At 48.8% G+C, this 19,204-nt stretch overlaps 1 long non-coding RNA gene across 1 annotated transcript in view; it reads left to right on the top strand.

The window, feature by feature from the left end:
- Positions 1-18,777, top strand: part of LOC140392425 (uncharacterized) — a 47,640-nt gene extending 28,863 nt beyond the window's left edge. The window contains exons 2-3 of the long non-coding RNA XR_011935344.1: positions 16,319-16,468; positions 16,665-18,777. This is a non-coding gene — a long non-coding RNA (uncharacterized lncRNA). The remainder of the gene's footprint in view (positions 1-16,318; positions 16,469-16,664) is intronic.
- Positions 18,778-19,204: the final 427 nt, after the last annotated feature.

Raw genomic sequence — 19,204 nt, 5'->3', positions numbered from 1 at the left:
TCTGTAGATGTCTGTTACGCTCCTCCTCGTCTGAGCAGATCCTGTGTAAACGGAGCGCTTGTCCATAGGGGATGGCTTCTTTAATGTGTTTAGGGTGGAAGCTGGAGAAGTGGAGCATCATGAGGTTATCCGTGGGTTTGCGGTAAAGCGAAGTGCTGAGGTGACCGTCCTTGATGGAGACGAGTGTGTCCAAGAAAGCAACTGATTTTGGAGAGTAGTCCATGGTGAGTCTGATGGTTGGATGGAACTTATTAATGTCATCGTGTAGTCGTTTCAGTGATTCTTCGCTGTGGGTCCAAAGGAAAAAAATGTCATCGATGTATCTGGTGTATAACATCGGTTGAAGGTCCTGTGCGGTGAGTAGGTCCTGTTCAAACTTGTGCATGAAGATGTTGGCGTATTGGGGTGCGAATTTGGTCCCCATGGCTGTTCCGTGCGTCTGGATGAAGAACTTGTTGTCGAAGGTGAAGACGTTGTGATCCAGAATGAAGCGGATGAGTTGCAGAATTGCGTCTGGAGATTGGCAGTTGTCGGTGTTGAGTACTGAGGCTGTTGCAGCAATGCCGTCGTCATGGGGGATGCTGGTGTAGAGTGCCGAGACGTCCATTGTGACAAGGAATGTTCCTGGTTCAACTGGTCCATGGGTGCTGAGTTTCTGTAGGAAGTCCGTCGTGTCGCGACAGAAGCTGGGTGTACCTTGTACGATGGGTTTCAAGATGCCCTCGATGTAGCCAGAAAGGTTCTCACACAGGGTCCCATTGCCTGAAACGATAGGGCGGCCTGGTGTGTTGGCCTTATGTATTTTTGGGAGGCAGTAGAGATCTCCAATGCGGGGAGTACGTGGGATGAGAGCACGTAGGGTGCTCTGAAGATCTGGATCCAAGGTCTTGATCAGTCTGTTAAGTTGGCGGATGTGTTCCTTGGTCGGATCTGCGGGTAACTGTCTGTAGTGTTCTTGGTTGTTCAGTTGTCGGTATACTTCTTTGCAGTAGCCCGTTCTGTTCAGTACGACAGTGGCCCCCCCTTTGTCTGCTGGTTTGATGACGATGCTGTGGTTGGTCTTGAGAGATGGTCTTGCGGATGGCATTGCGTTGTGCTTGGGTGACGTTTGGGGTTGTCTTGTGAATGCGACTGATGAATCTGGCATTGACACGACTCCTGACGGCTTGAGCATACATGTCGAGTCTAAGGCAGCGGCCTTCCGGAGGGGTCCAATTCGACTCTTTCCTCTTCGGTTGCCGCACCGCAGATCTCTCGGTCTGCTGTTCCGGTTCATTGGTAGTCTGCTTGGGTTCGCTGTTGGCCTCTTGGGGTCTGTGGAAGAATTCCCGGAGCCTCATTCGCCTGATGAATTCCTCCGTGTCTGCCGCGAGACTGATGGGGTCCATTTTGGTGGTGGTGCAGAAATTAAGCCCTCTGCTGAGGACTTCGATTTCGTCTGGTTGAAGGGTGTAGTCTGACAAGTTGACAATAGATTTCCCTGTATTGTTTTCTACTGTGACACCGGAAGGGCTACAGATCACAAACCCACTCAAGTCGACCTACAACACAGACTTCGCTGAGAGACTCTGCCGTCGCACCTCTCTCACACTCCTCAACCACCTCGTCCGCCAGCTCTACAGCAGACGACGCAACCTGGAAACCAAGATAGAGGCCATATTCTCAACTTGCGCTCAGGATGCAGCAGATCAGCTGCGGAACACCGCCAAACAGATGAGACAACACTACTATGCCACCTATATGCATACCAAGAACAGAAAGCTTGAGAAACTTGGCATCACCACCGGCAGCAACCAAGCCACCCCCGGTGTCACAGTAGAAAACAATACAGGGAAATCTATTGTCAAGTTGTCAGACTACCAGGGTTTAGAGAATCCCAAAGTGTATCATGGGTTCACCTGACCCACAACTTTCAATAGATTGTGGTATGGGGAGCACACGGATCACTCTACAGGTATGGCACAGCAGAAAATGGACCAGTGGTTTTTAAAACAAAACAATGTTTATTCTATGAACTCAAGTTAACCTTTCTAAAACAAACAGTGAACATCTTAGCAACCAGTAAATCAAATACACCCCCCCAAAGAATACAACACTAAGTAATCTGTATGCTGTCCTTTTAACATCCAAAAGACTTAACAAACCTCCAAACAGGAGCACATCAGGGTTTACATTCAAGACTGAAAACATTTATAGTTCTGAATTCACCAAATGATTAAGAGATAGTCCTTCATGGCAGAGATCAACAACAGTGCAACTCACAGACACACCCAAGCTCTTCTCAAACTGAAACTAAAAAAGCAGAAGTAGAGCTCAGGTCCACCCACACTCTGACATCACTCCAGTAACATGAGCAGCTCCATTTCTTAAAGGTACATTTCTTAAACACCCGTTTCTTAAAGGATACTCTCACATGACACCTCACCCCCAAGAAAAAAAACCCCATCAACTACAAGATGGTTTCATTTTTCACCTTTTCACCATCCTTTAAGAAATGCACACAGTAAATATACTTTTTGTTTCAAAAAAACAACACACGCAAAGAGGTACAATAATATAGTCCATTTTTTTCATTCTTCCTCCAACTGAAATTCGTCTCGATTGACAATCGCTTTGAACAAGAAAGTCTCTGCACGATCCATCCATTTCTCTATTCCTCGGCATTTCTCTTTAAAGTCAGATAATTTAGTTCAATTTGATCATAGAGTCCCTTGCAATTCTACAATACAGGAGCATTGGTTATCACAGTTTTCAGGCAGTCAAATGGCTGTTGAAAGTCCGCTGTCCATTGAAATTTTCGACATTTCTTAAGCAAGTCCATCAGTGGAGCAATCACGCTACCCCAATCTCTACAAACCTCCCCTTTCAGGACACCCCACATTCAGGACACCCTTCACCCCCACAACCTATTTTTGTCGCCTCAAACCCCCTTCACCCCCCTGTCATGTGCATGTCAATCCCTGGTACTGCTATTCTGGCACCTGAGCACCTTGGCTCTGTGATGTACTATCAATGCCACGAGACAAAATGTTGAAACTATTGAGGCTTTATTGCACTAGATGTTGAGCCTCCTGCAGCTGGAACCAGAATGGAAGCAGCGCAGGAGAGCATACACTTTTATACAGCGCCTGCTGGGAGGAGCCAGCAGGCTGGGATTTACTGTGTTAACTGTAGTAGTGGCAGTACCGTAATACATGTAGTGTGTGACCAGTGGTGTTTACCACATTCACCCCCTGTTTAAAAAAAGTCCAGCGGGGGTGAAGAACAACGTTACAGATTGAGTCTGTCGGGGGCTGTGACCCTCCGCCGCGATCGCCTCAGTCCTGGTTGTGGTGTGGGCGCAGATGTGGGTACCCGCAACTTCGGGAGCGTGTTGCCCTCTCCTTTTTCACCCAGTAGTGGATCCGGTGCGGGGACGGATGCTGCTGGGTTGGGGGCTGTGGTGAGGGTTGCTGGTGGGAGGGTGAATGGCGCAGGGGTGCGGGAGGAAACCGGAGGGGGAGGGGACGGTACCGGGCCAGGGGTGGTGGTGGTTGTGGGTGGGGACCTAGCGGGTGCCAGGTCCCGGAGGGAGACTGTGTCCTGTCGCCTGTCATGGTGTGCCACGTAGGCGTATTGTAGATTTGCATGGAGGAGGAGGACTTTTTCGACAAGAGGATCCGATTTATGACTCCTCGCATGCTTCCGGAGGAGGACGGGCCCAGGAACCATCAGCCAGGTTGGGAGCGTGTCCCCGGAGGTGGACATCCTAGGGAAGGTAAACACATGTTCATTAGTATCAGTGCAGAGGAGCGATGGGATGGAGTAGAGCGCATCGGGGAGGACCTCCTGCCAGCGGGAGACCGGGAGATTCCTAGACCAAAGGGCCAGCAGGACAGCCTTCCAGACCGTCGCATTCTGCCTCTCCACCTGCCTGTTTCCCCGGGTGTTGCAGCTGGTCGTCCTGCTCGAAGCAATGCCCTTGCTGAGCAGGAACTGACGCAGCTCATCACTCATGAAGGAGGATCCCCGATCGCTATGGATGTAGGTGGGGAAACCGAACAAGGTGAAGATGCTGTGTAGGGCCATGATGACCGTGGTAGATGTCATGTCGGGGCAAGGGATGGTGAATGGGAAACAAGAGTACTCATCATTTGTATTGAGAAAGTACATGTTGCGGTCAGTGGAAGGGAGGGGCCCTTTGAAGTCCATGCTGAGGCGCTCAAAGGGGAGGGTGGCCTTCACCAGGTGTGCTCTATCTGGCCGGTAGAAGTGCGGCTTGCACTCCGCACAGACTTGGCAGTCCCTGGTCATGACCCTGACCTCCTCGATGGAGTAGGGCAGGTTGCAGGCCTTGATAAAATAGAAGAACCGGGTGACCCCCGGGTGGCAGAGGTCATTGTGGAGAGCCTGGAGTTGGTCCACTTGTGCGCTGGCACATGTACTGCGGGATAGGGCATCTGGGGGCTCATTGAGCTTCCCCGGGCGATACAAGATCTCGTAGCTTTAGGTGGAGAGCTCGATCCTCCACCTCAAGATCTTGTCGTTCTTGATCTTGCCCCGTTGTGTATTGCTAAACATGAAGGCAACTGACCGTTGGTCAGTGAGGAGAGTGAATCTCCTGCCGGCCAGGTAATGCCGCCAATGACTCACAGCTTCCACAATGGCTTGGGCCTCCTTTTCGACAGAGGAGTGCTCAATTTCAGAGGTATGAAGGTTGCGGGAGAAGAAAGCCACTGGTCTGCCCACCTGGTTGAGGGTTACGGACAGAGCCACGTCCGATGCATCGCTCGCCACCTGAAAGGGGAGGGTCTCATTGACCGCGTGCAACGTGGCTTTGGCGATGTCCACCTCGATGTGGTTGAAGGCCCGGCGGACCTCCAACGTCAGGGGAAAAACTGTGGACTTGATGAGTGGGCGGGCCTTGTCCGCATAATTAGGGACCCACTGGGCGTAATATGAGAAGAACCCCGGGCATTGTTTCTGGGCCTTGGGGCAGTGGAGGAGGGGGAGATCCAGGAGGGGGCGCATGTGGTCTGGGTCGGGCCCTAGGACCCCGGAGGAGGACAGGCCCAGGAACCGTCAGCCAGGTTGGGAGCGAGTCCCCGGAGGTGGACTTCCTAGGGAAGGTAAATACATGTTCATGAAGGGTCTCATTAGTGGTAGTGCACAGGTCCTCCCCGATGCGTTCTACTCCATCCGTCGGAGTAGAGTGGAGGGAGTAGAGCGCATCGGGGAGGACCTCCTGCCAGCGGGAGACCGGGAGATTCCTAGACCGAAGGGCCAGCAGGACAGCTTTCCAGACCGTCGCATTCTCCCTCTCCACCTGCCTGTTTCCCCGGGTGTTTTCCACAACGTAGCCAAGAATGGCTAAGCAGGTGGTGCGGAAAACACATTTCTCCTTATTGTAGGTGAGGTTAAGGAGTTTGGCGATATGGAGGAATTTCTGGAGATTCGCACCGTGGTCCTGCTGGTCGTGGCAGCAGATAGTGACATTATTTAGGTACGGGAACGTGGCCCGCAGCCCGTACTGGTCAACCATTCGGTCCATCCCTCGCTGGAAGGCCGAGACCCCATTGGTGAAGCCGAAGGGAACCCTGAGGAAGTGATAGAGGCAGCCATCTGCTTCGAATGCAGTGCATTGGCAGTCTTCAAGTCAACTGTGGAGAAGACTCGATCCTGCGCAATCTGATTGACCATGTCAGATATGCGTGGGAGGGGGTACGCATCGAGCTGCGTGTACCGGTTGATGGTCTGACTGTAGACGATGACCATCCGGTGTTTCTCCCCAGTCTTAACTACCACCACTTGAGCTCTCCAGGGGCTGTTACTGGCCTCAATGACTCCCTTCTGCAGAAGCCTTTGGACTTCCGACCTGGTAAAGGTGCTGTCCTGCTCATTGTACCGTCTGCTCCTCGTGGCGACGGGCTGACAGTCCGGGGTGAGATTTGTGAAAAGTGAGGGTGGATCGACTTTAAGGGTCGTGAGGCCACAGACAGTGAAGGGGGCAGGGGTCCGCCGAACTTCAGAGTAAGGCTTTGGAGGTGGCACTGAAAATCGAGACCTAGTAACAGGGCAGCGCATAGGTGGGGGAGGACGTAGAGTCTGAAGTTGCTGTACTCTACGCCCTGGACGGAGAGGGTCGCGACGCAGTACCCCCGGATTTGTACAGAATAGGATCCGAAGGCCAGGGAGATTTTCTGGGTGATGGTGAGGACCTGGAGGGAGCAGCGCCTTAGCGTAGCAGGGTGGATGAAACGCTCTGTGCTTCCAGAGGCAGGTCATCTCATGCCCATTGATCCTTACAGTCGTAACGGTCGCGAGATTGCGGGGTCAAGACTGATCGAGGGTGATGGAGGAGAGCTGCGAAAGATGGTGGGAGTTGTTGGGCTAATCGGCGGTGGCGGAGCTATCGGCGGGCCGCGAACGGCCAGGCGAGCAGGGGTCCTGAGGCACGGTCCAAGATGGCGCCGGAAATGGCGGCGCCCACATGGCAGATGACATCCAAGATGGCGGCGCTCACGGGCCGCACATGGCAGGCGGCAGCGAAGATGGTGGCACCCCTGGATCGCACGTGGGGGGTTTAGCGATGCAGGGCCTGGAAATGGCAGCGACCGATCGGGCCTGGCAAACGGAGACGAAGTGGCCCTTCTTGCCACACCTGTTGCAGGTCACGCTCCGCGCTGGGCAGCGTTGTCTGGGGTGCTTGTTCTGGCCACAAAAATAGCATTTGGGGCCTCCGGAGTTGGCTGGCTGCCGCGCGATGCAGGCTTGCGGCGTACCCGGGTCGGAAGATGGTGGGGCCCATGATGCCCACGAGGGTGCCGCGCGGTCGGAGGTGTAGGACTCTAGATTGCGGGAGGCCATTTCTAGGGAGTTAGCGAGCTGCACAGTCTCTGTAAGGTCGAGCGTACCCCCTTCCAATAACCGCTGCCGAATGTAATTGGATTGAATGCCCGTGACATAGGCGTCTCTGATCAGCAGTTCTGTGTGTTGGACTGTGGACACTGCCTGGCAATTACAGTTCCTACCAGGTATCCGCCGAGCACGCAAGAAATCATCCTGAGACTACCCCGGGAGTTGCCGTCTTGTGGCCAGGAGGTGCCCGGCGAACACCTTATTCACAGTCCTGATGTACTGTCCTTTTAGTAGCGCCATCGCTTCTGTGTAGGCGGGCGTGACCCGAATGAGGGGGAAAACCTGTGGGCTCACCCGTGAGTAGAGGATCTGGAGCTTCTGTGGGTCTGAGAGGGCTTCTGTGGATGCTCCAAGGTATCCTTCAAAGCAGGCTAGCCAGTGCTCGAAGGTGGCTGTGGCGTCGGCTGCGTGAGGGCTCAGCTCCAGGCGCTCAGGCTTGATTAAGACGTTCATCTCAAATTCTAGTGCAATAAATTGATGTACCATCAATGACCACGAGACGAAATGGTGAAACTATTGAGGCTTTATTGCACAAGATATTGAGCCTCCTGCAGCTGGAGCCAGAATGGAAGCAGCGCAGGAGAACATATACTTTTATACAGGGCCTGCTGGGAGGAGCCAGCAGGCTGGGATTTACTGTGTTAACTGTAGTACAGTGGCAGTACCGTAATACATGTAGTGTGTGTGACCAGTGGTGTTTACCACACCTGTCAGCCTGACAGTGCCACCTGGGCACCCTGGCAGTGCTCTGTCTCTGACCACCAGTGGGCTCTAATGGCCTGCAATCCCATCTGAGGTGTCATCACGCCTGGTCCACATTTATGAAAACCAGTGCTAAACGGCGCCCATTTGAGACTCCGCAGGTGCACCCGTTGATCCCAGGTGAGAGGTGCAAACGGTGTCCAGGTATTTAAATGAGCCTGAAGGTTCAATTAAATGTCGTTATCTGGATTATGCCCAGCAAGGGCATGATACAGGTTGTGCCAGGCATAGCAAGTTGGGTAACTTGCGATTGGCCTGGCGTCCTGAGGGAAGCCTGATTTGGGCCTCCCCCAGGTCTCATCTGTTGTGACTGACTGAATTGCGCCCAGAGATAAGAAAGACAAAGAAAAAGTAAAATGCATTTTTTATTTTTTATATCTCCAAGAATAATTAAATTCTGAAGAATGCTTTATACTTAAAAATTTAAGTTTACAGGGCCAGAGGCCTTTCGACAGTAATCAAGACTTATAATGCCATTAAAAATTCTATTATATGTGAATGTACGATTCCCAACCTTCTGTGGCGTATTCAGTGGTGAACTAATACCACAAATTCCCATCCTCCGTGTATTTTAACGCCAGATTTATTGGCATAGTGAAGCTTGTGAAGGAGCAGGGTGAATCACACAGGTTTTAATGTGCATATGCAGATACTGGAAGTTGCTGTCTGATTTACTCCATAACAATGATGGGCACTGGCAGCTTCCTGTTGCAAAAGCCATTATGCCTATGACGCCTCATCAACGTTCCCCACCACAAATCACAACTTTTCTTTCAGCACTTTTAACATAACAAAACCTAAGGAGATAAACAATATAAGGAGATACTAGGGGAGATGACCAAAAGGTCAAAGGTAGATTTTAAGAGTAGGGTTTCCAGCTCAGGCTGCACACATTCCAGGAGATGTTGCTGGAAGTGACGACACGGAAAGCTTTTAAAAAATAAATTTAGAGTACCCAATTCATTTTTTCCAATTAAGGGGCAATTTAGCGTGGCCAATCCACCTACCCTGCACATCTTTGGGTTGTGGGGGCGAAACCCACGCAGGCACAGGGAGAATGTGCAAACTCCACAGTGACCCAGAGCCGGAATCGAACCTGGGACCTCAGCGCCTTGAGGCAACAGGGCTAACCCACTGCGCCACCGTGCTGCCCACACGACACGGAAAGCCGGCAGCATAGCGTGAGTGGGTTCGAAGGGAGCATGAGAGAGGAAAGCAAATGTGATGAAATTGCACTGAGGGTGTAGGATTAGTAATGTTTAGAGGAAAGAAAAACTTTACTCACTCGATGACAGATCAGATATCATGGTTTCAAACAGGGACACCCAAAGCTGCTAAAACTGAGGAGAAAATGTTTTCCTTCTCTATCTCTGTTTTTAATGATATGAAGTGATTCACATTCATGCCCATTGAATTTGGACTAATGCTCTGCTTGGGTCTAATCCCTCAATGAAATTCAAACCCCACCAATCCCATTGCAGCCCACCAAAATTCCCAGTCAACTGGAGTCCTTCTGGCTTATTTTCCGCTTTTGTGGTGACGTGACCAACCCGGAGCCTGTCGGGATGGAGTGCGCCTACTAGATGTTTAGGCGCGGACCTGGCTTTTGGGGTTTGGTCAGAGTAATCAGGGAGTTGAGGGGACTAGACCTGTGTAGGAATTGTACTGTCCTGTATGTAAATTTCTTCCGAATTAAATGAATCCCCATTGTGTGACCATGTCTCGCCACTTGCCTCACAATACAACATGTTTAAAGATAGAATTTGATTGGAGGCGTTGCACCAGATGTGATGTCAATGCTTGGCAATGCCTAATGATGGGAGTTGTCATTTACTCCCCTTGTGGTTGCTGATGACGAATTATTCGACTCATATGTTTAAAATATGTTTAAAGAATCTCCCGGATTGCATTCGTTGGCCAGCGGGAGATTGATGCCAATTCCGGTAGACTCCTGGCCATTCCGGGAGGTTTGGCAACTCTACTTAATAACTATCTTAAAGGGAGAAAATCAGGTATAGGTGAAGAGGTTTAGAGAGGGGATTCAAGAACGTAAGCCCACGCAGCTGCAGGAATAGCGTCAATGGTGGAGAGAGATGCCCAAGAGGGCAGAATTAAAGAAATGTTGGTACGGCTGGCAGAGCCAGCATTTGTTGCCCATCCCTAATTGCCCTTGAACTGAAAATTTCAGTCAACCACTTTGGTCTGGAATCATATTTAGGACAAGGTAAGGACAGGATAGTTCCTTCTGCAAAGAACATTAGTAAAGTAGATGGTTCTTTACTATAGTTTTGCGGTCACTGTAATTAAGACTACCTTTATATTCCACCAGCTGCTGTGGTGGGATTTGAATCCACATCCCTAGATCATTAGCCTGGGCCCCAAGGACATTACCACCATGTCACCACCATCCCCTATCAGAAGATCAACCAGAAGCCAATGTAGATTAGCAAACGGAGGGGTGATGAGTGAATGAGACTTGGTGCAAAATTGGAAACTGGCAGAGCTTTGGATTACCTTAAGTTTACTGAGGGCAGAACATATAAGACTGGCCAGGAATGGGTCGGAATAGTTAAGCCCTGGGAGTAACTTAGGCATAGATGAGGGTTTCAGTTGGAGATGAGATAAGACAGCGGTGAAGACGGGTAATGTTACCGAGGTGGAAAATGTGGCCTTAGTGATGGTGCACGATATGTGCTCTGAAGCTCACCTGGCTCTTCTGTTTCAAACATGGGCATATTGTCGGTCATCAGAATGTCGCAGATTTCTGTTTTTGTTTCCAAAATTTAGAGTATCCAATTATTTTGTTTCCAATTAAGGGGCAATTTAACATGGCCAATCCACCTAATCTGCACATTTTTGGGTTGTAGGGGTGAGACCCACGCAGACACGGGGAGAATGTGCAAACTCCACACGGACAGGTACCCGGAGCTGGGATTGAACCCGGATCCCTAGCACCGTAGGCAGCAGTGCTAACCACTGCATCACTGTGCCATCCAACAGTTTTCAAAGATCTAAAAGTTCTACTGATTTCCTTTTGTACCTGCACAATAACAAAAACCATCTGTTTCTGCCTTGTAAAACCGTTAATATATCTTTTTAGTTTTCTATGTTCTGAATGATGAACTCAATACAACCCATGCCCATTTTATTGAAAATCAGAAGCTTTGGAAGCACACAGTAATCTTTGAACAATAAAGTAAGATGTCAATTTTTAAAAAATGTTCGTTTTGTAAAGTTGCTGGTTTCCTTCCTTCAAATTGACTGGCAAACAGGCGGTAATTGTTTTATGATAAAATATTCTCATTTGGCTAGTTTTAGAACAATTAAACATTCATACCTTGTATATGCATATATGTTCCACTCAATGGAGTACGCATGACATCCTACATTATAATGCCACTTGTAAATCCACCTTTTGAAACACTTGTACATTTGCATGGCTCAATGACAAGATGGGGCCATTCCTTTCTCAGGTTTCAAATGATTGGGTGAGCTGAGGCAAAAGACACACTGGGTGAAGTGTTGGGTGCTCTGCCACACAGATGAACCAACACGGTTGTGAATGGTACAACACAGTTTTATTTCAAACATCTATTCACATTGGTAAACTGTTTACTGAGGTTCGATCATGACCCTTGATTCTGTGGACCTATTGCTAATTCTATCTTGTGGTGGCACTCAGCACATGGTGGATGTCTGAGTGGCCTGCAATGAGCTCTGTGCCCTGAGCCGTCTCCTGCTCGAGTGCCCAGGAAGTGTCGTGTTCCCTGTTTTGTGCTGTGTATGCTCTTGCCTGTGATTGGCTGTCGTGTTGTGTGTGTTGATTGGTCCGTTGATCTGTCCATCAGTATGTATGTATGCATGTGCTGTGATGTGTACCTGAATATCATGACACTGGGGACGCAATGTTCCTGAATGGCGACAGAGTCTCGTAGCGGGAGATTTTAAAATAGTGTCCCGATCTCTAGAGCCACCAGCGTGACGCCTGAACCCCACCCCAGCCCCAACTCACTAGAAGGGAGTCCCAGGATTCCCCACCCCCACAGGGGATCACCCGGGGATGCACAGGGGATCACCCGGCCAGGCAACAAATTCCAGGCAGTGCCGGCTTGGAACCTTGGTAGTGCCCCTGCCAGCTGGCAGTGCTACCTGGGCACATTGGCTGTACCAGGCTGACACCCAGGTGGCACTGCCAATGTGCCAGACTGGCATTGCCAGGATGCCCAGGTGGCACCTGCAGTGCCAGGGTAACGCCTTGTACAGAGAGCATGCATCTGGGGGCCTCGAGTCCCCTGGGAGACCCCCACAAGTGCCGTTCTGTCTGGTCCCCATTTGTGGAGACCAGCACCGAACAGCACTCGCCTGAGGTCTCCATGGTGAGGGGGTTAGATCCCACACCTTGGATAGATCTTGGGATCGCACATAAGTGCGGGGGAAATGGTGGGGTCAGATTGGGCCTTGTTAGGGTGGCAGAGTTCGGGACGGGCCTTGGGGTAGGGTTCGGGGCAGGTCTGGGGAGGGAGGGAGTTCGGATTGGGCCACGCAGGAGGGGATTCAGGCCTCAGAATGGAGGTCAGGACTTATGGGTGTCAGGCTAGGTCAGACCTCGGTGGGGGGGGGGGCAACAGTAGCCAGATTGGGCCTTGGAGGAAGGGACGAAGGATCAGGTTAGGTCAGGCCTCAGAGCAGAAAAGGGATGGTCAGGCTGCTAGGCTCGGGTCAGGCCTGGGGGTGGGTTGCAGAGCCAGGTAAGGTCAGTTCTGGGGTAGGGGTGTTGTGTCGGGCCAGACCTTAGTGGGGTGTCAGAGCTGTGCCTGACAGGGCGGTGTGGGATAGAGTACCCTTGGGAATGGGAAACATCCCATGTGTTGGGGAGTTCCTGTCGGGGGGTGGGGGGGTGTAATCCCTTGGAGATGGGGTTGGTGCCTGTGAAGGAATAGTTGGTGGGTGGGGGCAGAAATAACACAATCTCACCTACAACATGCAGTCGAGCTATGGACTCCTTGGACCATGTTATGGCGGAGTCCCAGTGTATTTAAAACCCAAGCACAATCCCATAAATGAAACAATCATGAAAGATAAGTATGTCATGATATGTAGTGTCAATAATCAATAATCTGTTTGGGGCAATTTTGAACGGATATGTACACTCTTGTTTTGGTAACATTGTCAGTCAGTCACTCTTGCCCAAGAAATGAAGCTAAAATGGAGGTTGTCTGAACGTGCCCACAAATTGTGTTATCTCTCTCTGCCCAAGCATTCAAGTAAAGCAGGCCATCCAAGCATACAGCACTTGAAGCCCCTATAGGCATGCACCCGAGGCAGCTTACAAAATCCCTGTCAACCAGTTGCGTTTCAATGCAAGATTCCACTTGGAACTACTCCTCCAATCACAAGATCACAAGCTGTTTCTCTCCCGCATTTGCTGCTGGTAAGTTGACAGCCTCTCAGCAGCAAATGAGGGAGAGACACAGTCTCCGATTGATGGAACAGTGAACAATGTGCTGAAGGCTGGTGGGTGAGAGAAGCTGAGGTAAATCAGGGCTAGAGACTGGGGAACTGAGCAATGGGGGGGCTGGAGACTGGGGAACTGAGCAATGGGGGGGCTGGAGACTGGGGAGCTGTGCAATGGGGGGGCTGGAGACTGGGGAGCTGAGCAATGGGGGGCTGGAGACTGGGGAGCTGAGCAATGGGGGGCTGGAGACTGGGGAGCTGAGCAATGGGGGGCTGGAGACTGGGGAGCTGAGCAATGGGGGGCTAGAGACTGGGGAACTGAGCAATGAGTGAGTGACTGTGTATGTGTGGGCGTATCTGAGAGTGAATGACTTAATGAATGAGGGTGTGTGACTGATTAAGCGTGTGGGGGTGAGTGCCCTCTGCCCAGTCTCTGTTTTTTCACTCTCACCACCACACACACTGACCCTCTAACGTTCTGGCCATTTTTATTGCTTGTTCTTTCTTTAAAATAAATTTGGAGTACCCAATTATTGTTTTCCAATTAAGGGGCAATTTAGCGTGTTCAATCCACCTAACCTGCACATCTTTGTGTTGTGGGGGTGAAACCCACGCAAACACGGGGAGAATGTGCAAACTCCACACGGACAGTGACCCAGAGCCGGGATCGAACCTGGGACCTCGGCGGCGAGAGGCAGCAGTGTTAGTCGCTGTGCCACCATGCTGCCCCTACACACTTGAGTATTAATACTATAATACATTTTGAATCGGCAACAGCAATGACTTTTTTAAATCTATGGAAAACCCACAATGGGCCATCTGTTCAACTGTCAGAAACCAGTCGGACAACTATTACAGTTTACACTTACCTGATTGCTCAATGACATCTCCTTCCAGCCACAGGCACAACACCATCGACTTCCTGCCTCACAATTGGGCCTCCTTATCGACCTGCCTTTTGTTTGTGACTGAGTCACCCAACCCATGCTGGGCCCACCTCTGGCTCCACAATAAATTTCAGGGTCCTTAGGTCGAACTCGGGTTCAATCCTGCGCACATCCGGAACCAAAATCCAAACATCTGGGGCAGTTTTTGAGGAGTTGGATTTCCAGAGCAGAGACTTTCCCCGACTCTGCGTTCCCAACACACGAAAGTGAAAACTCAAGCCATGAAGTTCAACCTTGCACAAGGCACAAGGAAAAAAGATGGAGCACCCAGATGTGTTTCACAGGCAGTGTCACAGTGTTTAACCTAAACATTAGAACATTTTAACAATCTATCTATGTGCTTACAAATTAGATTTAAAAGCACCGAGGTCATGACAGTGCACATTAAAAGTCAAAAATACAATTTTAAACAGCACCTTCATGGAAATTAAAAAGCATTTCTAAAGGTAAAATCCAATAAAGTTCTTCTAATATTAGTTTATTTTTCATTAATTTTACATCGTGACTGAATGGGAGGTAATAAATGTTGGAAGAAATTACCGGTGTCCCCTTCCTGCCTGTTGTTGTAACACTACATATGCATGGTTATACAGAAAACTGAATTAACCAGCCTCCTAATACAGTGAGGTGTCAGTATAGATTTCTCATCATTGAATCTTTAAAGACAGCACTCTCAACACCGCTTCACCCTGCTAGTACTCTGAAAGAAATCAAAATGAAATTATAGCGGTCAGGTTGCTTGACTCCTGAAATGTTTATGCTTTGGAGAGCCAATTAATGCACTGCTCTTCAGTTGGTGGATAAGAACTTGTGCAGAAATTGTTCCAACAATGGGGAAGACTTCATTAGCCAGGTGAGGATGCATAACGTTTTTTTAAAATCCAAGACCACAGTCAGCCTCGCTTTCTGCAAGCTCCCAGCTGACCCCCCCCCCCCCCCCACCATTTGATCACTGCCACATGACAAATGGCAGCTTGGCACACTGGCAGTGCCAGGTCACCACCCTGCCCAGAAGGCAAACACCTGGGGACCTCCAATCCTCTGGGAGACCCCCTCAAGTGCCATTCCCTCTGGTCCCCATTTGTGGAGACCAGCACTCACCTGAGGTCTCCAAGGCCAGGATGCATTACTTAAGGCTAGTCCAATCTTTTCTCTCCGGGGGCCACATTTACACATTTTTCTTACTCAAGGGAAGATCAGCAAACGATTAACTGAATATCAGAAAACGTTGAAGTTTAGGGCACAAAGGTGTGCAGCATAGATGGATTGACCACGGTAAATTGCCCGTTAATTGGAAAAAATGAATTAAGTATGTAAAGCATGGAGAAGGTTTACAAGACACAGCCACGGATGTGGTAGTATTTTGGCACCATTAGGTGAGAACAATATGCTGCATTAATGAAGGTTACTGTTAAGCCTCAGGGGAGGGCTGATACATTATGTTCTCCCATCCACCTGCCCTCTTACCACCTACCTTTCAGGATGCACCCATTCAACTGACCCTCGGTCAGGTCCCTCAGAGCTGTGCACTATGTGACACACCAATGTGACTCAGAGGGAGTAAGAATGCAATCTGGGAGTGACAGCAAGAAAATTCATGCTACCATGTATCTGTACAGACTGATTCGATCCAAACCCCGCTTCCCCGCCAACAGTACTCACTGATAAGAAAGAGAATATGGTTAGTGCTTGTAAGCATTCAATTGTGTGTGAGATCATTTGAAGCTGGATGCCTTACAAACTTTGTTGTTTTAAATATTTGATGACAGAATGTCTCACTGAGGAGAGAGTGGAGAAGAGGTTCTGCACCCTGCTTCAGTGACCAGGGATCTCCAGATAATGGTGGAAGAGCTCCAGAGATGGAGAGAGATACTGTACCGAGTTAGCCGCCATGACCCACTCACAACCACAAAGAGGGCACGGCAAAATATAGAGCTTCTGTCGAGCGCAACAGGTGACCATAGTAGATGATGGCCATACTATAAAAAGGTTCCAGGGCTGGGATTGAACCCGGGTCCTCTGCACCATGAGGCAGCAGTGCTAAACACCGTGCTGCCCTTTCAAATGCTAGTTCCTATCTGAGAGCTGCTCCGAAGGAAGGGAACCTGGCACATACATCTGCTGTAACATGGAGGCGTGTATGTCCAAGCTGCTCCTGTAAGTGCACACAGTAGAGATGTGAATGAACACTGTGACGTGCTGACATTTCTCCCTGGTATTATATATCAGGTTAACCTTCCTTTATGTTGTATTTGCAGGTTAAGATGGCTCAGAACACTGGAAAGTTGGTCTAAACTGGGATTGCAGCTACAAGGCTATACAGATTCAGAATCTTGAGGAGACAGCCATGGAGATAGCCAAGGTGCTTGTCTGGCTGGCAGTCGGTGATGGTGAATCATCCATAACAGGTGATAAAGTCAGTGGTAAAGACACTTTGGAACATGGTGCTAATGATGGAGATGATGCTGTTAATTTACAGAGGGAGTGCAAGGATGGAGTTGTGTAAGGGCAGCATGAGCATGGTTAAAGGCAATGGCTTACAGCAGTGTGTACTTTCACAATTTAAAAGGCTACACCTAAATAACTCCTTTTTGTCTCACACAGGTACCAGTGCTACTCACTTAACCTTCATTCCTCAGTCAGCAGTGGGAATAAGAGATGTCTAAGTGTTAAGATCCCGAATGAGAACCTAACTATTTTCAACTTGGAAAACTGTGAAGAAATGTTACTGCACCACAGGAGTGATAACACTGACCAATTGGTATCTTTTATGTCAAAACAAACTTTAATTTAATCACAGAATTAACCACATTAGCAACAAAGAAATAGCTTTACAGTTAACAGTTACAACAGTTCTCAAGTTTTAAAAAAATAAATCTTAACATACTTCCTAAACTTGCCACTAAATTCCAGTTAAGCGCACCGATATATATTAAATATCATTCACAAATATAATTAACAACCAGGGATTTACTTGCTTTTCTCTGCGCAGAATCTTTGGGGAGAGAATCTTTCAGGACCAAACTTTTTAGATTAGAGATCAGGACCTCTGTTCATATTAGAGTTTTAGGACCTTCTGATTCTTCAGACAGACCTGGCTCCTCTCATTAACTACACTGTCTGAACTCAAAGCATAAGGTATCTTTTGTCTTTTCCTACAAGATGTCCCTTGACTTGTTTAGCCAGGACCAAACCCCTCATAAATGAGCTATACCCAAGGTGTCCTTCAAACTTAAACAATATTCCATTAACTAGCTATCTGTAAACAATTAAATGTTTCTCAAGATCTATTAGCAGAACACTTCACTTTCAATGATTAACCCATATTTACAACACCTTAATTACCGCTCCAGCAGCCATACTGTCTCTTTGCATCTTTTAAAAAAAATTTAGAGTACCCAATTCTTTTTTTTCCCAATTAAGGGCAATTTAGCGTGGCCAATCCACCTACCCTGCACATCTTTGGGTTGTGGGGGCGAAATCCACACAAACCTGGGACCTCAGCGTCGTGAGGTAGCAATGCTAACCACTGCCTCACCGTGCTTCCCACACACTTCGTAAATACATATCAACATATTCAAATAAATTTCTGTCTGCTTTTGTACACTAATAATCTAATTGAGAATGTTTACAGTTTGATGGCTATTCTTACCAGGGACACTGAAGACTGCATGCTGAGGTCTATCTCACATCAGGAGCAGAGGTATGACCATATATGTCCAGCATGGAAAGGCTTCTTCCTTCTCCAGCCCTTCAAATAAGGTGATAGCACACCAAGGGTTGAAGATTGAGATGAACCCTGCATCATTCATTATCCATCCATGATTGACTTAAAGGAGGCTTAATTATCAAACTGAATGACCAGGTGGAGTTCATCAGGTGTGCTTCAAGTATGAATGCTGGCCGTAAGACAGTCCTCTGCATATGGGTGTTACGCAGTCAATTAAGTGGATGCTTTGTAGATGAAGATGCCATATATGTTCCAGGGAGAGTGCTTGTGCGCTGTGCTCTCCTCACTACATTGGAAGCCTTTGTCCTCCAGGTCACAGAGGCTGTGCTTTGTAAGAGAGATGAGGGTTTATGGGATCAGTGCATGCTGGACACTCCTGAAACTGGATCGTAAAGGTACATGGAGAATGTAGAAGTTAATTCAAGGAGCCGTCCTAGCACAGTTGTGGCCCCATCCTGTGCAATGTGCATTAGCTGTAGTTCTGTTAGCACATACAACCATACCTGTAATCAATGAGTGTGAAGTCATGTTTTGTACAGGGGGAGAATGTGCAAACTCCACACGGATGGTGACCCAGGGCCGGGATCAAACTCTAGTCCTTGGCGCCATGTGGCAGCAGTGCTAACCACTGTGTCACCATGCTGCCCTGTGAATATTTTATTGGCAAAAGGGACTACAATAACAAAGATTTGAAACTCAACTACATAACATTCCACATATCGCACTAACCATTAAACAAGAAGGAAATGTCAACGTCCATATTGGTACCAATACAAAGCTATATCAGTTCAGTTCCTCAAAAAAACCAAACACACGGCATCACCCCATGCAGGTTCCTCAACAGAAATGGTGGATAAGCCTGAGAATGTTTTATAATGTCCTGAACTTTGTTGGAGAAATGATCTGTTCATTAATGCGTTCCTTGTTGGTTGTTCCATGTATTTTTTTTCTTTCTTTTAAAAAAATAAATTTAGAGTACACACTTCATTTTTTCCAATTAAGGGGCAATTTAGCATGTTCAATCCACCTAGCCTGCACATCTTTGAGTTGTGGGGGCAAAACCCACGCAAACACGGGGAGAATGTGCAAACTCCACATGGACAGTGACCCAGAGCCGGGATCAAACCTAGGACCTCGGCACCGTGAGACTGCAGTGCTCCACCGTGCTGCCCGGTTAGTGCCATTCTCCGTCCATGAGTCACAGCTGTGCAGACCCTCTAACACGGCCCAATCTCACCGGAACCAAATCCCAGCATCCACATATTCCACTGGCAATCGAGGTGCAGTTGAACATCCTTGACTTCCAGCGTGTTTAACCTGCGGTGATGTGCCAGCTAATGCAGCACTCATCACACCAGCAACAAAAGCATCAGCAATCTGTGAAAGCATTTCTTCAATGTCTGCAGCAGGTGGC

The sequence above is a fragment of the Scyliorhinus torazame genome, chromosome 16, assembly GCF_047496885.1.
Source record: "Scyliorhinus torazame isolate Kashiwa2021f chromosome 16, sScyTor2.1, whole genome shotgun sequence".
NCBI classification, from domain to species: domain Eukaryota; kingdom Metazoa; phylum Chordata; class Chondrichthyes; order Carcharhiniformes; family Scyliorhinidae; genus Scyliorhinus; species Scyliorhinus torazame.
This window is presented reverse-complemented; position numbering and strand designations above follow the sequence as displayed.